Source organism: Rana temporaria, chromosome 5, assembly GCF_905171775.1.
Source record: "Rana temporaria chromosome 5, aRanTem1.1, whole genome shotgun sequence".
NCBI classification, from domain to species: Eukaryota; Metazoa; Chordata; class Amphibia; order Anura; family Ranidae; genus Rana; species Rana temporaria.
The window spans coordinates 409,938,739-409,956,133 of record NC_053493.1 but is presented as its reverse complement, the minus strand read 5'-3'; the positions used below and the strand labels follow the sequence as shown (position 1 = coordinate 409,956,133).

Here is a 17,395-nt window from a genome sequence, read left to right as displayed (position 1 = left end):
CCGCTTACATTGACATTAACCACTTGCCGACCTCCTCATGTACATTTACGTCAGCAGAATGGCACGGACAGGCACATGTACGTACCTGTACGTGCTCTGCTTGACGTGGGTCCGATCGGGACCCCCCCCCCCCCCAGTACATGCGGCGGTCGGGTTCCCTCGGGGAGCGATCCGAGACGACGGCGCGGCTATTCGTTAATAGCCGCCCCGTCGCGATCGCTCCTCGGAGCTGAAGAACGGGGAGAGCCGTATGTAAACACGGCTTCCCCGTGCTTCACTGTGGCGGCTGCATCGATCGTGTGATCCCTTTTATAGGGAGACTCGATCGATGACGTCAGTCCTACAGCCACACCCCCCTACAGTTGTAAACACACACTAGGTGAACCCTAACTCCTACAGCGCCCCCTGTGGATAACTCCCAAACTGCATCTGTCATTTTCACAATAAACAATGCAATTTAAATGCATTTTTTGCTGTGAAAATGACAATGGTCCCAAAAATGTGTCAAAATTGTCCGAAGTGTCCGCCATAATGTCGCAGTCACGAAAAAAAAATAGCTGATCGCCATAGTAGTAAAAAAAAAAAAAAAAAAAAAAAAACTATCCCCTATTTTGTAAACGCTATAAATTTTGCGCAAACCAATCGATAAACGCTTATTGCGATTTTTTTTACCAAAAATAGGTAGAAGAATACGTATCGGCCTAAACTGAGGGAAAAAAAAATGTTATATGTTTTTGGGGGATATTTATTATAGCAAAAAGTAAAAAATATTGAATTTTTTTCAAAATTGTCGCTCTATTTTTGTTTATAGCGCAAAAAATAAAAACCGCAGAGGTGATCAAATACCACCAAAAGAAAGCTCTATTTGTGGGAAAAAAGGACGCCAATTTTGTTTGGAAACCACGTCGCACGACCGCGCAATTGTCAGTTAAAGCGACGCAGTGCCAGAAGCTGAAATTTCACCTGGGCAGGAGGGGTATATGTGCCCAGTAAGCAAGTGGTTAAACATACAATAACAACACAACAGGTCATAGAGAGATCAATAACAATGGCATGCTGGGAGCTGTAGCCCAACAACAACACCACCACCACCAGCATAACTCCTCCCCCTCCCCAGATGGATTATAAGGGGGGTGCCTGGCCCTTTAAGAAGCGGGGGTCTCCCGGCATGCCCCGCGCTGCTCTCTCCCCCCACCTCGTCTCTCAGCCCAGGCTGGCACGTGACCAGGCTCGCTGGCGCGGGATGTGGCGCGCGGCGGCCTGAAGGGTGAAAAGAAGAGCCGGCGGGAAGATAAATGATGATCATGTCCGCCCCAGACAGGCCTCGGACACACACTGAGGGATGTGGGGGGGAGGGAAGACACTCACCCGGTCTGGCTGCGGCGTACATGATGCTTGTTTCGGTCTGAGCCGGAAGACACACACGCACAGGCGACGTTATATCCCGCGAGAGAGAGAGAAGGGGGGCGCGACAATGGCGGCCGAGGGGCTCAGGCTCGTTCAAGTCTCCATAGAACTGTCCAACGCCGCCGCCGTTCCCTCTGCACTGTGCGCGACATGAACTGAGGAGGGGAGCGGTGACGTCAGGGGGTGCGTCTATTTTCCCATTCGTCGCGTCCTTTGCCGGGTGGGTGGGGCGTAGACGCGGGGCCCCACTGATGTCACCTGAGGTGAAAAGGGCGGGTAACTAAGAAAGGGGGGCGGGGGCCAGCGCGGCGGTTATGGTTACTGGGTCAACAACGGCAACAAACAACCCCCGCCATGTTGGATGAGGGCAAAATGTGTGGAAACTGAGGGCAGGGTGCAAAAACTCCTTTTACGGCGACTGCTGCAAAATGATGAAAATGTCATGGAAACGGCACGCAGTCAGCTTTTACTGTTTAAAGTTTTTAGAGGGCCTGTCATGACTGGGCAATAGTAGTATACCACAGAAACATGTTCTCTAAATAAAGAATATACAAAAAAAAACAATACATTATGTGTGTGACGTGATTCAAAACCCCCAAATTTGGGGTTTTCCTTTAGAAAAGTAATAGAGAGGAAAATCTTCCAATGGGGACACTAGTTCTGGTGACATGGGGGGTCCAATAAATTTCGTCATTTGTAGGGATTTCCTCTCACTTCCTGTTTGGCTATGGGACAGGAAGTCAAGGGAAATCTCCCCAATGGGGCACAGATGGCAAAAAACAAAATCTCACAGGGGTTATCCCTTCACCACTTAAGCCCCGGACCATATTGCTGCCTAAAGACCCAAGGTGTTTTTACAGTTTGGGACTGCGTCGCTTTAACAGACAATTGCGCGGTCGTGCGACGTGGCTCCCAAACAAAATTGGCGTCCTTTTTTCCCCACAAATAGAGCTTTCTTTTGGTGGTATTTGATCACCTTGGCGGTTTTTATTTTTTGCGCTATAAACAAAAATAGAGCGACAATTTTGAAAAAAATGCAATATTCTTTACTTTTTGCTATAATAAATATCCCCCAAAAACATATATAAAAAAAAAATTTTCCTCAGTTTAGGCCGATACGTATTCTTCTACCTATTTTTGGTAAAAAAAATCGCAATAAGCGTTTATCGATTGGTTTGCGCAAAATTTATAGCGTTTACAAAATAGGGGATAGTTTTATTGCATTTTTATTATTTTTTTTTTTTTTTACTACTAATGGCGGCGATCAGCGATTTTTTTCATGACTGCGACATTATGGCGGACACTTCGGACAATTTTGACACATTTTTGGGATTTTTGTCATTTTCACAGCAAAAAATGCATTTAAATTGCATTCTTTATTGTGAAAATGACAGTTGCAGTTTGGGAGTTAAACACAGGGGGCGCTGTAGGATTTGGTGTACACTGTGTGTGTGTTTACAACTGTAGGGGGGTGTGGCTGTAGGAATGACGTCATCGATCGGGTCTCCCTATATAAGGGATCACTCGATCGATGCGGCGCCATAGTGAAGCACGGGGAAGCTGTGTTTACACACGGCTCTCCCCGTTCTTCAGCTCCGGGGACCGATCGCGACGGAGCGGCTAAAAACAAATAGCCGCGCCGTCGTCCCGGATCGCTCCCCGAGGGGACCCGACCGCAGCAAGTCGCGGGGGGGGGTCCCGATCGGACCCCCGACCCACGTCTAGGCAGGGACGTACAGGTACGCCAATGTGCCTGTACATGCCATTCTGCCGACGTATATGTACATGCGGCGGTCGGGAAGGGGTTAAAGAGGAAGTAAAGCCGATTTTTTTTTTTCCTACAAAAAAAAAACCCTGCAAGAAAAAGGCATAATGAGCTAGTGTGCATAACATACTAGCTCATTATGAATGACTTACCTGAGATCGAGGCCCCCGAAGTGCTTTTCGTTCCCCTCCTCCGCCGCCACCATGTCCCCTCTGCGCTTCTTCAGGGTATCGCCGCTCCGGCGCTGTGATTGGCTGGAGCGGTGATGACGTTGATCCCACGCATTCGTGCAGGACCAGCATGATCCCAATCATAATGCCAGGACACTCAGTGCGCCTGCGCCATTGTCTACGGCGTGCAGGCGCCTTAGACATCGGTGCAGTGTTTTCTGCAAATATCTCCTTAACCGTGTAGAATGATTAACCACTTCCATACCAGGCACGTATACACCTTCCCGCCTAAGCCAATTTTCAGCTTTCAGCACTGTCGCACTTTGAATGGCAATTGCGCGGTCATGCTACACTGTACCCAAACAAAATTGGCGTCCTTTTTTTCCCACAAATAGAGCTTTCTTTTGGTGGTATTTGATCACCTCTGCGATTATTTTTCTTTGCGCAACAACTAAAAAAAGACTGAAAATTTTGAAAAAAAATACGTTTTTATTTTTTTCTGTAAATTTTTTTGTAAATAAGTAAGTTTTCTCTTTCAATTACGGGCACTGATATGGCGGCACTCATGGGCACCGATGAGATGGCACTGATGGACATCAATGAGGTAGTACTGACGGGCACAGATGAGGTGGCACTGATTGGCGGCGCTTGTATGCGGCACTGATGGGCACACATAGGCGGCAATGATGGGCACACATAGGCGGCACTGATGGGCACACATATGTGGCACTGATGGGCACACATAGGGGGCACTGATGGGCACACACAGGCGGCACTGGGCACTCATAGGTGGCACAGATGGGCACTCATGGGCGGCACTTATGGGTGGCACTGATGGCTACTTATGGGTGGCACAGATGGGCACTGATAGGTGGGCACTGGGCATGGATGGGCACTGTGGGGTGGCACTGATGGACACTGTAGGGTGGCACTGACGGACACTGGGGCGGCACTGATTAACCTATGTTGCCAGTCAGTGCCCATTTGTGGGCACTGATTGGCATCATTTTTTTTAATGCTTTTTTTTTTTTACAGCCTTTTTTTTTATTTTTTTTGGCCTTTTTTTTTTTTGATCTGCCCTTTTTTTTTTACAGCCTTTTTTTTATTTTTTTTGAGCCTTTTTTTTTTATCTGCCCTTCCCTGGTGGTCCAGGGTGGGCTTCCCTGGTGGTCCATGTGGCGATCCGAGGGGGGGCTGCGCTGATAAACAATCAGCGCGAACCCCCCTGTCAGGAGAGCAGCCGATCGGCTCTCCTCTACTCACGTCTGTCAGACGCGAGTGAGGAAGAGCCATCAACGGCTCTTCCTGTTTACATCGTGATCAGCCGTGATTCGACACGGCTGATCACGTGGTAAAGAGTCTCCGTGAGAGACTCTTTACCGAGATCGGTGTTGCGGGGTGTCAGACTAACACCCCGCAACAACGATCGCCGCGATGCGAGCCCCCGGGGGCGCGCAGTGGCTCAGAATCCTGAGGACGTCATATGACGTCCGGTCAGGATTCTACAACCACTTTGCCGACGTCAATCTGTCATTGGCGGGCGGCAAGTGGTTAAGGAGATATTTCTTGAACCTACAGGTAAGCCTTAATCTAGGCTTACCCGTAGGTGCAAGTTGGCAGAGTGGGTTTACAACCACTTCAATACCAGACACTTACCCCCCTTCCTGCCCAGGCCAATTTTCAGCTTTCAGCGCTGTCACTGTTTAAATGACAATTGCGCGGTCATGCAACACTGTACCCAAACAGAATTGTTATCATTTTGTTCCCACAAATAGAGCTTTCTTTTGGTGGTGTTTGATCACCTCTATTTTTTTCTAAACATATAAAAAAAAGACTGAAATTTTGCTAAAAATTTTTTTTTACTTTTGTTTTTGTTATAAAATTTAGTAAATAAGTAAGTTTTCTCTTTCACTGATGGGCACTGACAGGCACTGATAAGGCAGCACCAATGAGGTGGCACTGACAATGAGCACTGATAGGCGGCACCGATGGGCACTCTATGGTGTCACTGATAGGCAACACTGATGGGCACTGAAAGGCTGCACTGATGGGTACTTATGGGTGGCACTGATGGGCACTAATAGGCAGTACTGATGGGCACTAATACGTGGTGCTGATGGGCACTGATAGGCCTCCCTGGTGGCACTGGCAGGCATTGTGGATGGGCACAGATTGGCAGCTGCCTGGGCACAGATTGGCATATCCCTGGTGGTCCTGGCGGCGTCATGGGTGGGCATCTGAGGGGGGACTGCACTGATAAACAATCAGCACAGGCCCCCCCTGTCAGGAGAGCAGCCGTTCGGCTCTCATGTACTCGGGTCTGTCAGAAAATGGCTCTTCCTATTTATATAGGGCCATATTCTCATAGATTTTGGGCGGGCGTCGCGTAAGCCATTTACACTCCGCCGCCCCAACCTACAGGAGCAAGTGCTGTATTCCCCAAACACTTGCTCCGTAGTTTGGGGCGGCGTAGTGTAATTGGCCTGGCGTATCCCCGCGCAACTCCAAGGGGGCGGCTTGTATTTAAATTAAGCGCGCCCCCCGATTCGAACGAACTGCGCATGCGCCGGGCTTAAAATAGCCCAGTGCGCATGCTCCAGTTCTCGGCGTAAAACGTCAATGACGCCGACGTGTGCGTCATTGACGTAAAGTCGTATTCAAGAACGACTTAGGGAAACGACGTACCCGACGGGAAAAGACGACGCGGACCCGACGCCATACTTAACATGGCGTACGTGGGACTGGCGTAAGGTTACCCCTCATATAGCAGGGGTAACCTTACGCTTACGCAGACGACGTTAGCGACGGTTACGCGACGCAAATTCGTTCGGGAATCGGCGTATCAGGCTCATTTGCATAAACAAATGAGACCTGAACGTAAACGCCACCTAGCGGCGGGCTGGGTAATTACATTTAAGATCCGACAGTGTAAGTGACTTACACATGTCGGATCTTCAGCGTATCTATGCGAAAATGATTCTAAGAATCACTCGCATAGATACGCGGGCCAAAAAAGAGAGATACGATGGAGTATCCTGAGATACTCCATCGTAACTATACTCAGAATATGGCCCATAGTGATCAGCCGTGATTGGACACGGCTCCTTTGGAGGCTCTTTACTGAGAATGGTGTAGCGGTGTGTCAGACTGACACGCTGCACCACCGATCGCGGCGGCGGCTGTTATCCTGCTGGACATCATATGACGCCCAGTCAGGATAGCTAAACCATTTCCCGCCCCTATAACAGAATGACGGCCGGGTGGGAAGTGAGTGGTTAAGCCTCATACACACAATCCGATTGTTGGAAGCGGATTGCCTGTTGACAGACTGTTGTCCTAAAATCTGATCGTTAGTACGCTCCTTCTGACAATTGTTGTCCAACTTTCGGCCAACAAATGTTGGATGACGGGCTAGTGAGTTTTCGGCGGACAACGATCTGTTGTCTGATTTTCGTATCGTCTGTACACAAATCCATCACACAAAAGTCGAAAGTACAAACAGGCATGCTCAGAATCAATGCTCACCAAACACGAAATTAGCTATCTCGGTTCACAGTGGGGCAGCTTCAAAGTCGCCCGACTCTGAAACCACCCTGCATAGCGCGGCTTGCAAAGGACTTCTTTAACCACTTCAGCCCCGGAAGGATTTACCCTCTAAATGACCGGGCCATTTTTTGCGATTAGGCACTGCGTCGCTTTAACTGACAATTGCGCTGTTGTGCAACAGTGTACCCAAACAAAATTGATGTCCTTTTTTTTCCCCTCACAAATAGAGCTTTCTTTTGGTGGTATTTGATCACCTCTGTGGTTTTTATTTTTTACGCTATAAACAAACAAAGAGCGACAATTAACAAAAAAAGAGAGGGCTAGATTCAGAAAGAATTTACGCCGGCGTATCTATTGATACGCCGCATAAATTCAAATCTGCGCCGGCGTATCTTCTTTCTGTATTCAGAAAGCAAGATACGCCGGAATTAGGCTAAGATCCGACTGGCATAAATCTCCTACGCCGTCGTATCTTAGGGTGCATATTTACGCTGGCCGCTAGGTGGCGCTGCCGTCGATTTCAGCGTAGAATATGCAAATGAGCTGGATACGCCGATTCAGAAACGTACGTGCACCCGGCGGTATTTTTTACGTCGTTTGCGTAAGGCTTTTTCCGGCGTAACGTTGCTCCTGCTATATAAGGAGCAACCAATGTTAAGTATGGACGTCGGCCCAGCGTCGAATTTTGCGTAGTTTACGTCGTTTGCGTAAGTCGTTCGCGAATAGGGCTTTGCGTAAATTACGTTCACGTCAAAAGCATTGACTATTTGCGACGTGATTAGGAGCATGCGCACTGGGATATGTTCACAGCCGGCGCATGCGCCGTTCGTGAGAAACGTCATTTACGTGGGGTCATGTTTTATTTACATAAAACACGCCCACCTCTTGACAATTTGAATTCAGCGCGCTTACGCCGGCAGATTTACGCTACACCGCCGCAACTTACGGAGCAAGTGCTTTGCGAATAATGCACTTGCCCGTCTAAGTTGCGGAGGCGTAGCGTAAATAGGATATGCTACGCCCGCATAAACTTACGTCCCCCTACCTGAGTCTAGCCCAATATATTTTCCATCCGTCTGGTTGATCAAATCGGATGAAAACGGACAGGCGGATCCGTTTTTATCCGATCCCCCATAGAGGAGAGCAGAGCTCTGACAGGTCCGTTCCTGCACAGTGAGCAGAGACGGACCTGTCGTCCGCCAGCTCAGCGGGGATCAACGGATTGATCCCTGCTGAGCAAGCGGAGTTTGTCAAAACAATAACAATAAGGGGCTAGATTCAGGTAGCTGTTATGGCGGCGTATCTCCAGATACGCCGCCGTAATTTCAAATCTGCGCCGGCGTATCGTTACGCCGATTCTCAAAGGCAGATACGCTCAAAAAATAGGCTTCCTCCACCAAAGTAACTTGAATACGGCGGAGTATAATTGTGTGCAATTCTACGCTGGCCGCTAGGGGCGCTTCCGTTGTTTTCGGCGTAGAATATGCAAATGACCTAGATACGCCGATTCACAAACGTACGTACGCCCGGCGCAATTTATTTACGTTGTTTACGTTAGGCTTTTTCGACGTAAGGTTGCTCCTGCTATTAGGTGGCGCAGCCAATGTTAAGTATGGATGTCGTTCCCGCTTCGAAATTTGAATTTTTTACGTCGTTTGCGTAAGTCGTTCGCGAATAGGGCTGGACGTAATTTACGTCGAAAGCAATGACGATTTGCGTCGGAATTTCGAGCATGCGCACTGGGATTCTTTCACGAGCGGTGCATGCCGTAAAAAACTTAAAATAAAACACGCCCCCCTAATCATCTTTTGAATTACGCGCGCTTACGCCGGCCCCATTTGCCCTACGCCGCCGTAAGTTACGAGGCAAGTGCTTTGTGAATACAGCACTTGCCTCTCAAACTTACGGCGGCGCAGCGTAAATACGATACGCTGCGCCGCCGTAAGAAGGGGCGCAGCTACGTGAATCTAGCCCAAGGTGTGAAAGAGCTAAAAATAGCCACTGATTACTGTATAAATGACACTGGCAGGGAAGGGGTTAACACTAGGGGGCGATCAATGGGTTAAGTGTTCCCTAGGGAGGTGTTTCTAACTGGGGGTTCTAATTTATCTCTAATCTGCCCAAAAAAAAAAAAGTTTTGTCTTTAGTTATACCTTAACCACTTCCCGCCCGACTGATAGCAAAATGACAGCCGGGAAGTGGTTGAATTATCAAGGCTGGGCATCATATGGCGTCCATCAGGATAAGGCGCGATCGCTCGCCCACGGAGGGCGTGCAGCGCGGCGATTGGTGGTGTGGTGTGTCACTCTGATGCCGCGTACACACGATCGTTTCGTCTGATGAAAACAGTGGCCCGGATTCAGAAAGAATTGCGCTCTATTTGCAGAGGCGCAGGGCAACGATTTTACCCTGCGCCCCCGCAAATATTTTGCGCTGCCCTCGATTCACGGAGCAGTAGCTCCGTAAATTGCGAGGGCGCGCCGGCAAAATTGCCCGGCGCAAGTGCACGCAATGTAAATGGTCCCGCCGGGGGCGGGAATCATTTAAATTAGGCGCGCTCCCGCACCGAGCATAGAGCGCATGCGCCGTCGGGAAACTTTCCTGACGTGCATTGCGGCAAATGACGTCGCAAGGACGTCATTTGCTTCCAGCGCCATTCACGATTCACTTACGCAAACGACGTAAAATTCGAACGTCGCGACGCGGGAACGCCGGGTATAGTTTAGCATTGGCTGCCCCTGCTATTAGAAGGGGCAGCCTTACGCTAAACACGCCGTACGGAAACGACGTAACTTGCGTACGCAGGGGGCGCGCAACATTGTGAATCGGCGTAAGTATGCAATTTGCATACTATACGCTGACCACAATGGGAACGCCCCCTAGCGGTCATCGCAAGAATGCAGCCTAAAATCTGCGTGGCATAAGAGCCTTATGCCATGCAGATTTTAGGCTGCAGTCGGCGTAACGAGTTCTCTGAATCAGGAGAACTCGTTACGCCGGCGCAAGTCAGCAATTGCGCTGCGTAACTATGGTTACGCAGGCGCAATTGCTTACTGAATCTGGGCCAGAGTTTTTATCCATCGGTGAAAAAACTAGGAACTTGTTTTAAAATTATCTGATGGTTAAAAAAACGATAGAAAAAAAAACGATCGTCTGTGGGCACAACCATCGGTTAAAAATCCAAGCATGCTCAGAATCAAGTCGACGCATGCTCGGAAGCATTGAACTTTTTTTTCAGCACGTCGTTGTGTTTTACGTCACCGCGTTCTGACACGATCGTTTTTTTACCTGATGGTGTGTAGGCACGACTGATGAAAGTCAGCTTTATCGGTTATCTGATGAAAAAATCCGTTTTCACCGGATGGACCGATCGTGTGTAGAGGGCATAACACACCGCATCTCTGATCATGGAAAAAGAACCTCTGACGTAGGCTCTTTACCACAGGAACAGCTGTGACCACAAACTTTACTAGGTGAAGACTGCAGCCATAGTGCTAGAAGCTGATGCAAACATCGGACTAGGTCATGAAATATGTAAATATTATGCAGGAACTCCACAAAGCTGATCACCGCGTGTAACCAGGAAGTGCCGGTAATCGGCTTTCCTCACTTCGCACTGGCAGGGAGAGCCGATCGGCGTCTCTCTTGCCAGAGGGGGGGGTTGTGCACTGATAATCAGCACATTGATTATCAGTGCAGCCCCCATCAGAGGTGCCCACCACAATGCCAATCAGTGCTCATCAGCTACAAGTCATTGCCCACCATCCAAATCGCCAATCAGTGCCCATCAAAGTGCTAATCAGTGCCCATCAGTAACGCCTGTCAGTGCCCTTCACAGATGGTCATAAGTAATGCCTTTCAGTACCTCCTCATCAGTGCTGCCTATCAGAGCCATCTATTAGTGCCCATCAGTCCAGCTTATCAGTGCCCATCAGTGTTGCCTATTAGTGCCCATTAGTGCTGCATATCAGTGTAGCCTATCGGTCCGCATCATTGTAGCCTATCGGTCCCCATCTGTGCTGCATATCAGTGTAGCCTATCGGTGCCCATCAGTGCTGCATATCAGTGTAGCCCATCAGTGCTGCATATGGGAAATGCCGGCAGAAAAAGTCTGATGGGGCATACACACGGTCGGAATATCTGACGAAAAGCTCCCATCGGACTTTTTGCATCGGAAATTCCTACCGTGTGTACGCGGCATAAGGCCGGGTTCACACCATTGCGAATTGGATGCAGGAAAATCCGCATCTAATTCGCAATGGTGTGAACCCGACCTTATGCCGCGTACACACGGTAGGAATTTCCGATAGCAGGAGATTTTGATGTGTTCTCTATGGAGCCGGTTCACATATCTCCGCAGCGGGTCCGGTGCGATTTGCACAAAAACGCTGTGCGTCTTTTGATCCATTTCAAGTCTGAATTCAGCCAGCAATTCGGGGTGAAATCAGAGCTGAAATGGTGAACCAGGACGCACCGTACCCCTGCTGTGAGCCGCATTCAGCTCATATGTGCACCCAGCCTTAAGAGTAGGCAATAGCCAGACAGATTAGAGTAGGGAGTTCCAGAGGATGGAAGAGCAGAGCCGGCCCTATCATGGGACCGGGTGGTACCAGGCGGTACATTTAGGGGAGCGGCATTTTGACGCCCCTGCCAGCCCGTTTCGCAAACCCCGTCAGCCCCCTCTCTGTCAGCAAACCCTGTCAGCCTCCTCTCTGTCAGCAAACCCCGTCAGTCCCCTCTCTGTCAGCAAACCCCGTCAGCCCCCTCTCTGTCAGCAAACCCTGTCAGCCTCCTCTCTGTCAGCAAACCCCGTCAGCCCCCTCTCTGTCAGCAAACCCCGTCAGCCTCCTCTCTGTCAGCAAACCCCGTCAGCCCCCTCTCTGTCAGCAAACCCCGTCAGCCCCCTCTCTGTCAGCAAACCCCGTCAGTCCCCTCTCTGTCAGCAAACCCCGTCAGCCCCCTCTCTGTCAGCAAACCCCGTCAGCCCCCTCTCTGTCAGCAAACCCCGTCAGCCTCCTCTCTGTCAGCAAACCCCGTCAGCCCCCTCTCTGTCAGCAAACCCTGTCAGCCTCCTCTCTGTCAGCAAACCCCGTCAGCCCCCTCTCTGTCAGCAAACCCCGTCAGCCCACTCTCTGTCAGCAAACCCTGTCAGCCCCCTCTCTGTCAGCAAACCCCGTCAGCCCCCTCTCTGTCAGCAAACCCCCTCTCTGTCAGCAAACCCCGTCAGCCCCCTCTCTGTCAGAAAACCATGTCAGCCTCCTCTCTGTCAGCAAACCCCGTCAGCCCCCTCTCTGTCAGCAAACCCCGTCAGCCCCCTCTCTGTCAGCAAACCCCGTCAGCCCCCTCTCTGTCAGCAAACCCCGTCAGCCCCCTCTCTGTCAGCAAACCCCGTCAGCCCCCTCTCTGTCAGCAAACCCCGTCAGTCCCCTCTCTGTCAGCAAACCCCGTCAGCCCCCTCTCTGTCAGCAACCCCCCTCCATCAGCCCCCTTCTCTGTCAGCAACCCACCCCTGTCAGACCGCCCCTCTCTGTCAGCCCACCCTTCTCTGTAAGCCACTCCCCTCTGTCAGCAACCCCCCTCTCTGTCAGCCCCCCTCTCTGCCTCTTGGCTCCTGGAAGGTAAGGTTTTTTTTTCTCTTGCTGTAATGGAGGTCTCTATTGGGGGGGGGGGGGGGCAGGCACGGTCTGATATTTAATCTGTTTTTTTGTTCTCTATTTGTGGGGTGCCTGTGGATTGCTTTGAATTTTTTGGGCTTTTTTGTTGTAATTAAAAGGTGCTTGAAATGGTTGTAGAATGCACAGTGCCACTTTGTGAACAGTTTGTATTGGGTTGGGTTCAGTAGAGCCGATCCAGGTTTTTGGATGGAGGTACAATGCTTCTGACACCGTCCACTGCTCTACTGACACAGTCCACTGCCCTACTGACACAGTCCACTGCCCTACTGACACAGTCCACTGCCCTACTGACACTGCCCTACTGACACCGTCCACTGCCCTACTGACACCGTCCACTGCCCTACTGACACCGTCCACTGCCCTACTGACACAGTCCACTGCCCTACTGACACAGTCCACTGCCCTACTGACACCGTCCACTGCCCTACTGACACCGTCCACTGCCCTACTGACACCGTCCACTGCCCTACTGACACAGTCCACTGCCCTACTGACACTGCCCTACTGACACCGTCCACTGCCCTACTGACACAGTCCACTGCCCTACTGACACTGCCCTACTGACACCGTCCACTGCCCTACTGACACCGTCCACTGCCCTACTGACACCGTCCACTGCCCTACTGACACAGTCCACTGCCCTACTGACACCGTCCACTGCCCTACTGACACCGTCCACTGCCCTACTGACACCGTCCACTTTTTATTTTTTGTGTATAGAGCCATGACAGGTCCTCTTTATATTCCTTTTCCCAATCCCTTTCCTGAACGAGATACTGGTCCCCCAGAACCGGTATTAGTCAATGGGGAAGAAGAATTTGAGGTAGAATCCATCCTTGATTGCAGGAGGAGACGCAACCAAATTCAGTTCCTCGTTAAATGGAAGGGGTATGGGCCCGAGGAGAATTCATGGGAACCAGAGGACAACATACATGCTGAGAGACTAATCCAATCATTTAAGGACTCGCATCCACTGGAGATGTCGCGATTGGGCATCCGGAGGCTGCCCATTGGAGGGGGGCAATGTCATGAAATACCTCAGCCACCAGATGGCGCTAGCGGCGCATCGGCGCGCGCGGGGCACGCGCAATCGCGGCAACAGCGCGCACGGGCACGCGCACCGGCGGCAATGGCGCGCACGGTACGTGACAGTACCAGACAGCCATGTCCGAGCCCGCGCAGGGAGTGGATCCTATGCAGGAACTTTGCCGCCATCTTGAGGGACTGACCCAGGCCGTCCGAACCTTACAAGAAGGCTACACGCGTTTGGAGAATCGTGTCCAGGCTCTATCTACTCCCACCACCTCTGCAGCGGCTTCTGGGGCATCTGCTTCCCCATCCGTGATCATGCTGCCGCCCGAACCCAAAGTCCCTATGCCCGAGAGGTTCGCGGGTGAACGTAGTAGATACCGGGCCTTCCGCAATGCTTGCGAACTGTACTTTGCTCTGCAGCCACGGACCTTTTCGTTAGAAGCCACTAAAGTGGGTTTCGCCATCTCACTGCTGTCTGGCGAACCGCAAGCTTGGGCCCATCGCCTCCTGGAAAACAAAGATCCATCACTTGACAATGTTACTACCTTTTTCCAAGCCATGTCTCTGCTGTATGAGGACCCTCACCAGGCCGCCTCCGCGGAGGCCGCTTTGCACGCCCTGCAACAGGGTCGCAGACCAGCAGAGGACTATGTGTCCGAGTTTCGCAGATGGAGCTCAGACACAACCTGGAATGACTCGGCCCTCTGCTACCAATTCCGCCTTGGTCTTTCTGAGCCACTGAAGGACGAACTGGCCCGGGTAGGGGTTCCAGGGACCCTGGAGGCATTAATTAACCTGACCATCCAGATCGATCGGCGCCTGAGGGAGCGCCGAACGGAAAGGACCACTACCCCATCTCGTCCGGTCTGGATGCTGCCACGGGTGCCTCCCGTTTCCAGTATAGTTCCTCCGGTTCCTTCAGCCTCATCTGTTCCTGACACCTCAGAGCCCATGCAGTTGGGTCTCCTCCGTCCTTCCCTGACGCCTGAAGAACGACAACGCCGCAGGGTCAACAACTTATGCCTGTATTGCGGAGAGGCCGGGCACTACGTGAGGACCTGTCCTGCCAAACTTCGTAAGTGTCTGTCCATGTCTTCCGTTCACCTACCTGTTCTGCCAAGTAATTCCGCTCATCTGGCTATTCCTATTCTCTTCCAGCTTCCAGGAGAGTCCATCCAAGTCAGCGCTATAATTGACTCAGGGGCCTGCAGCTGCTTTTTGGACCAGTCTTTCGCCATCAAGCATCGGATCCCTCTTCGTCCCAGGACTACTGGACTCTCTGTTTACCTAGCGGATGGCTCGGTGCTAAAATCCGGACCAGTCACCCGAGAAACCCAGCCTCTACCCACCACCATTGCTGAAAATCACCATGAATTGCTATGCCTAGATGTGATTCACTCTCCCCTATTTCCTGTCATACTGGGGGTACCATGGCTTCAAATTCACAACCCGCAGATTGACTGGACCACAGGCAAGGTCAGCTTCGGTTCTCTGTTCTGCCGACAGCACTGCTTACAAGTGTCACCTCCTCCTCTGCCTTTACTTTGTATGGACTTCGACATCGAGACCCGTCAATCTGTTCCAGAAGCTTACCACGACTACCTGGATGTTTTCAGCAAGAAGGGGGCTGAGACCCTTCCACCACACAGGGCCTACGATTGCCCCATTGAACTCCTTCCAGGTGCTGAAGTTCCCTTCGGAAGGATCTTTCCCTTAACAGGACTTGAACTAGAGACTTTAAAAACATACATCGATGAAAGTCTGAGGAAGGGGTTCATCCGCCCATCCACATCACCCGCGGGAGCAGGCATCTTTTTTGTGGAAAAAAAAGACCATTCCCTTCGCCCTTGTGTGGACTATCGGGAACTTAATAAGATAACAATTAAGAACCGGTACCCTCTCCCCTTGGTGCCTGAACTGTTTCAACGTCTTGGGTCCGCGGTTGTCTTTACCAAACTAGACCTCCGTGGGGCCTACAACTTAGTCCGCATACGTGAAGGGGATGAGTGGAAAACCGCTTTTCGTACCCGTTTCGGGCACTTCGAATATTTAGTCATGCCCTTCGGGCTCTGTAACGCCCCAGCAACGTTCCAACACTTCGTGAACGACATTTTTAGAGACTACCTGGACCTCTTTGTCATCATTTATCTGGACGATATCCTGATCTTCTCCCCTTCTCTGGAAAAACACCGGCTACACGTCAGGAATGTACTTGAGCGTCTCCGAACCCACGGACTGTATGCCAAACCCGATAAATGCGAGTTCGAACGCTCAAGTATACAGTTCCTGGGGCTTATAATTTCCATAAAAGGCGTTGAGATGGACCCCCAGAAGGTCTCAGCGATTCTTGACTGGCCAGCACCTACGGACCGAAAGGGCGTTCAGCGATTTGTCGGCTTCTCGAATTTTTATAGGAAATTCATCAGAGCTTTCTCCAGCATCATTGCTCCTATAACGGATTTGACCAAACAGACTGCTCGTTTCCGCTGGACTACAGAAGCCCAAACAGCCTTTGAAACCCTGAAGAACTTGTTCACTTCGGCATCCATTCTCAGACACCCCGACGCGAGTTTGCCATACATTCTTGAGGTGGATGCGTCTGAAACCGCGGTTGGGGCAGTTCTTTCGCAGAGACAGGGCCCCAAGGCTCTGTTACACCCCGTTGCTTACTTCTCCCGTAAGCTGTCTGAAGCAGAAAGAAATTATGACGTCGGGGACCGAGAGTTGTTGGCAATAAAGGCCGCTCTGGAGGAGTGGCGTTACCTCCTGGAGGGCGCAGCGCACCCAATTTTAATTTACACTGACCACAAGAATCTCGAGTACCTGAAGGTGGCCAAGAGACTTAAACCACGCCAGGCCAGATGGGCACTTTTTTTTACGAGATTCTCTTTTCATATCACATACAGGCCAGGGTCAAAAAACACCAAGCCGGATGCTCTTTCCCGCATGTACGGAGATTCAGGGTCTCTCAGTCCCCCTGACACCATCTTGTCATCTGGGAACTTTCTATTGTTACAAAGGGACTTATTACCACAAATCAGGCAAGCCTCTGCTGGAATTTCCCCTTTATCTGGTTCGGAGCTGCAGTCCAGGGACGGTTTGCTATGGCATCAGGACAAGATCTTCGTGCCCGAGAGTCTACGAATTGATGTTCTGAGCTCTTGTCACGATCATGAGTTGGCCGGTCACTTTGGGATACAAAAAACCTCGGAACTTTTGCAACGCACCTTTTGGTGGCCTCAACTTCTGAAGGACTGCAAGGACTATGTGGAGTCTTGCACCACGTGCATTCGCAACAAGGGGAGCAAGCTTAGAGCCTGGGGACTCCTTAAACCGTTATCAGTGCCAGAGAGACCATGGAGAATGATCTCCATGGATTTCATTGTGGAACTTCCCCCATCAGAAGGCTTCACCACTATCTTTGTGGTCGTGGACAGGCTCTCAAAGATGGCACACTTTGTCCCTTTGAAAGGCACACCCTCTGCCCCGGAAACAGCCAAAGTTTTCATCAGGGAAATTGTTAGGCTTCACGGCGTCCCAGCGGACATCGTGTCCGATCGGGGGGTGCAGTTCACGTCTAGGTTCTGGAGGGCACTCTGCAGTAGTCTCAAAATCGGTCTCTCCTTTTCATCAGCATACCACCCACAGTCAAATGGGCAGACGGAGAGAACAAATCAAACTCTTGAGCAGTATCTCCGCTGCTTCTCCTCGTTCTCTCAAGAAGATTGGGTGTCCCTGCTGCCCTTAGCGGAATTCGCTTACAATAATTCTATTCACTCCGCCACCAAACAGTCACCCTT

At 50.9% G+C, this 17,395-nt stretch overlaps 1 protein-coding gene across 4 annotated transcripts in view; it reads right to left on the bottom strand.

Moving 5' to 3' along the window:
* AGO2 (argonaute RISC catalytic component 2) overlaps nt 1-1,590 on the bottom strand; it is a 94,005-nt gene extending 92,415 nt beyond the window's left edge. For 3 of the 4 annotated variants that reach the window (XM_040355014.1, XM_040355013.1, XM_040355015.1), the window contains exon 1: nt 1,369-1,589. The gene's annotated coding sequence lies outside the window, so the exon portion shown is untranslated. Of the gene's footprint in view, nt 1-1,368 lie in introns of all 4 variants that reach the window. The other variant, XM_040355011.1, reaches the window with a different exon arrangement.
* Between the last annotated feature and the right edge of the window lie 15,805 nt (nt 1,591-17,395).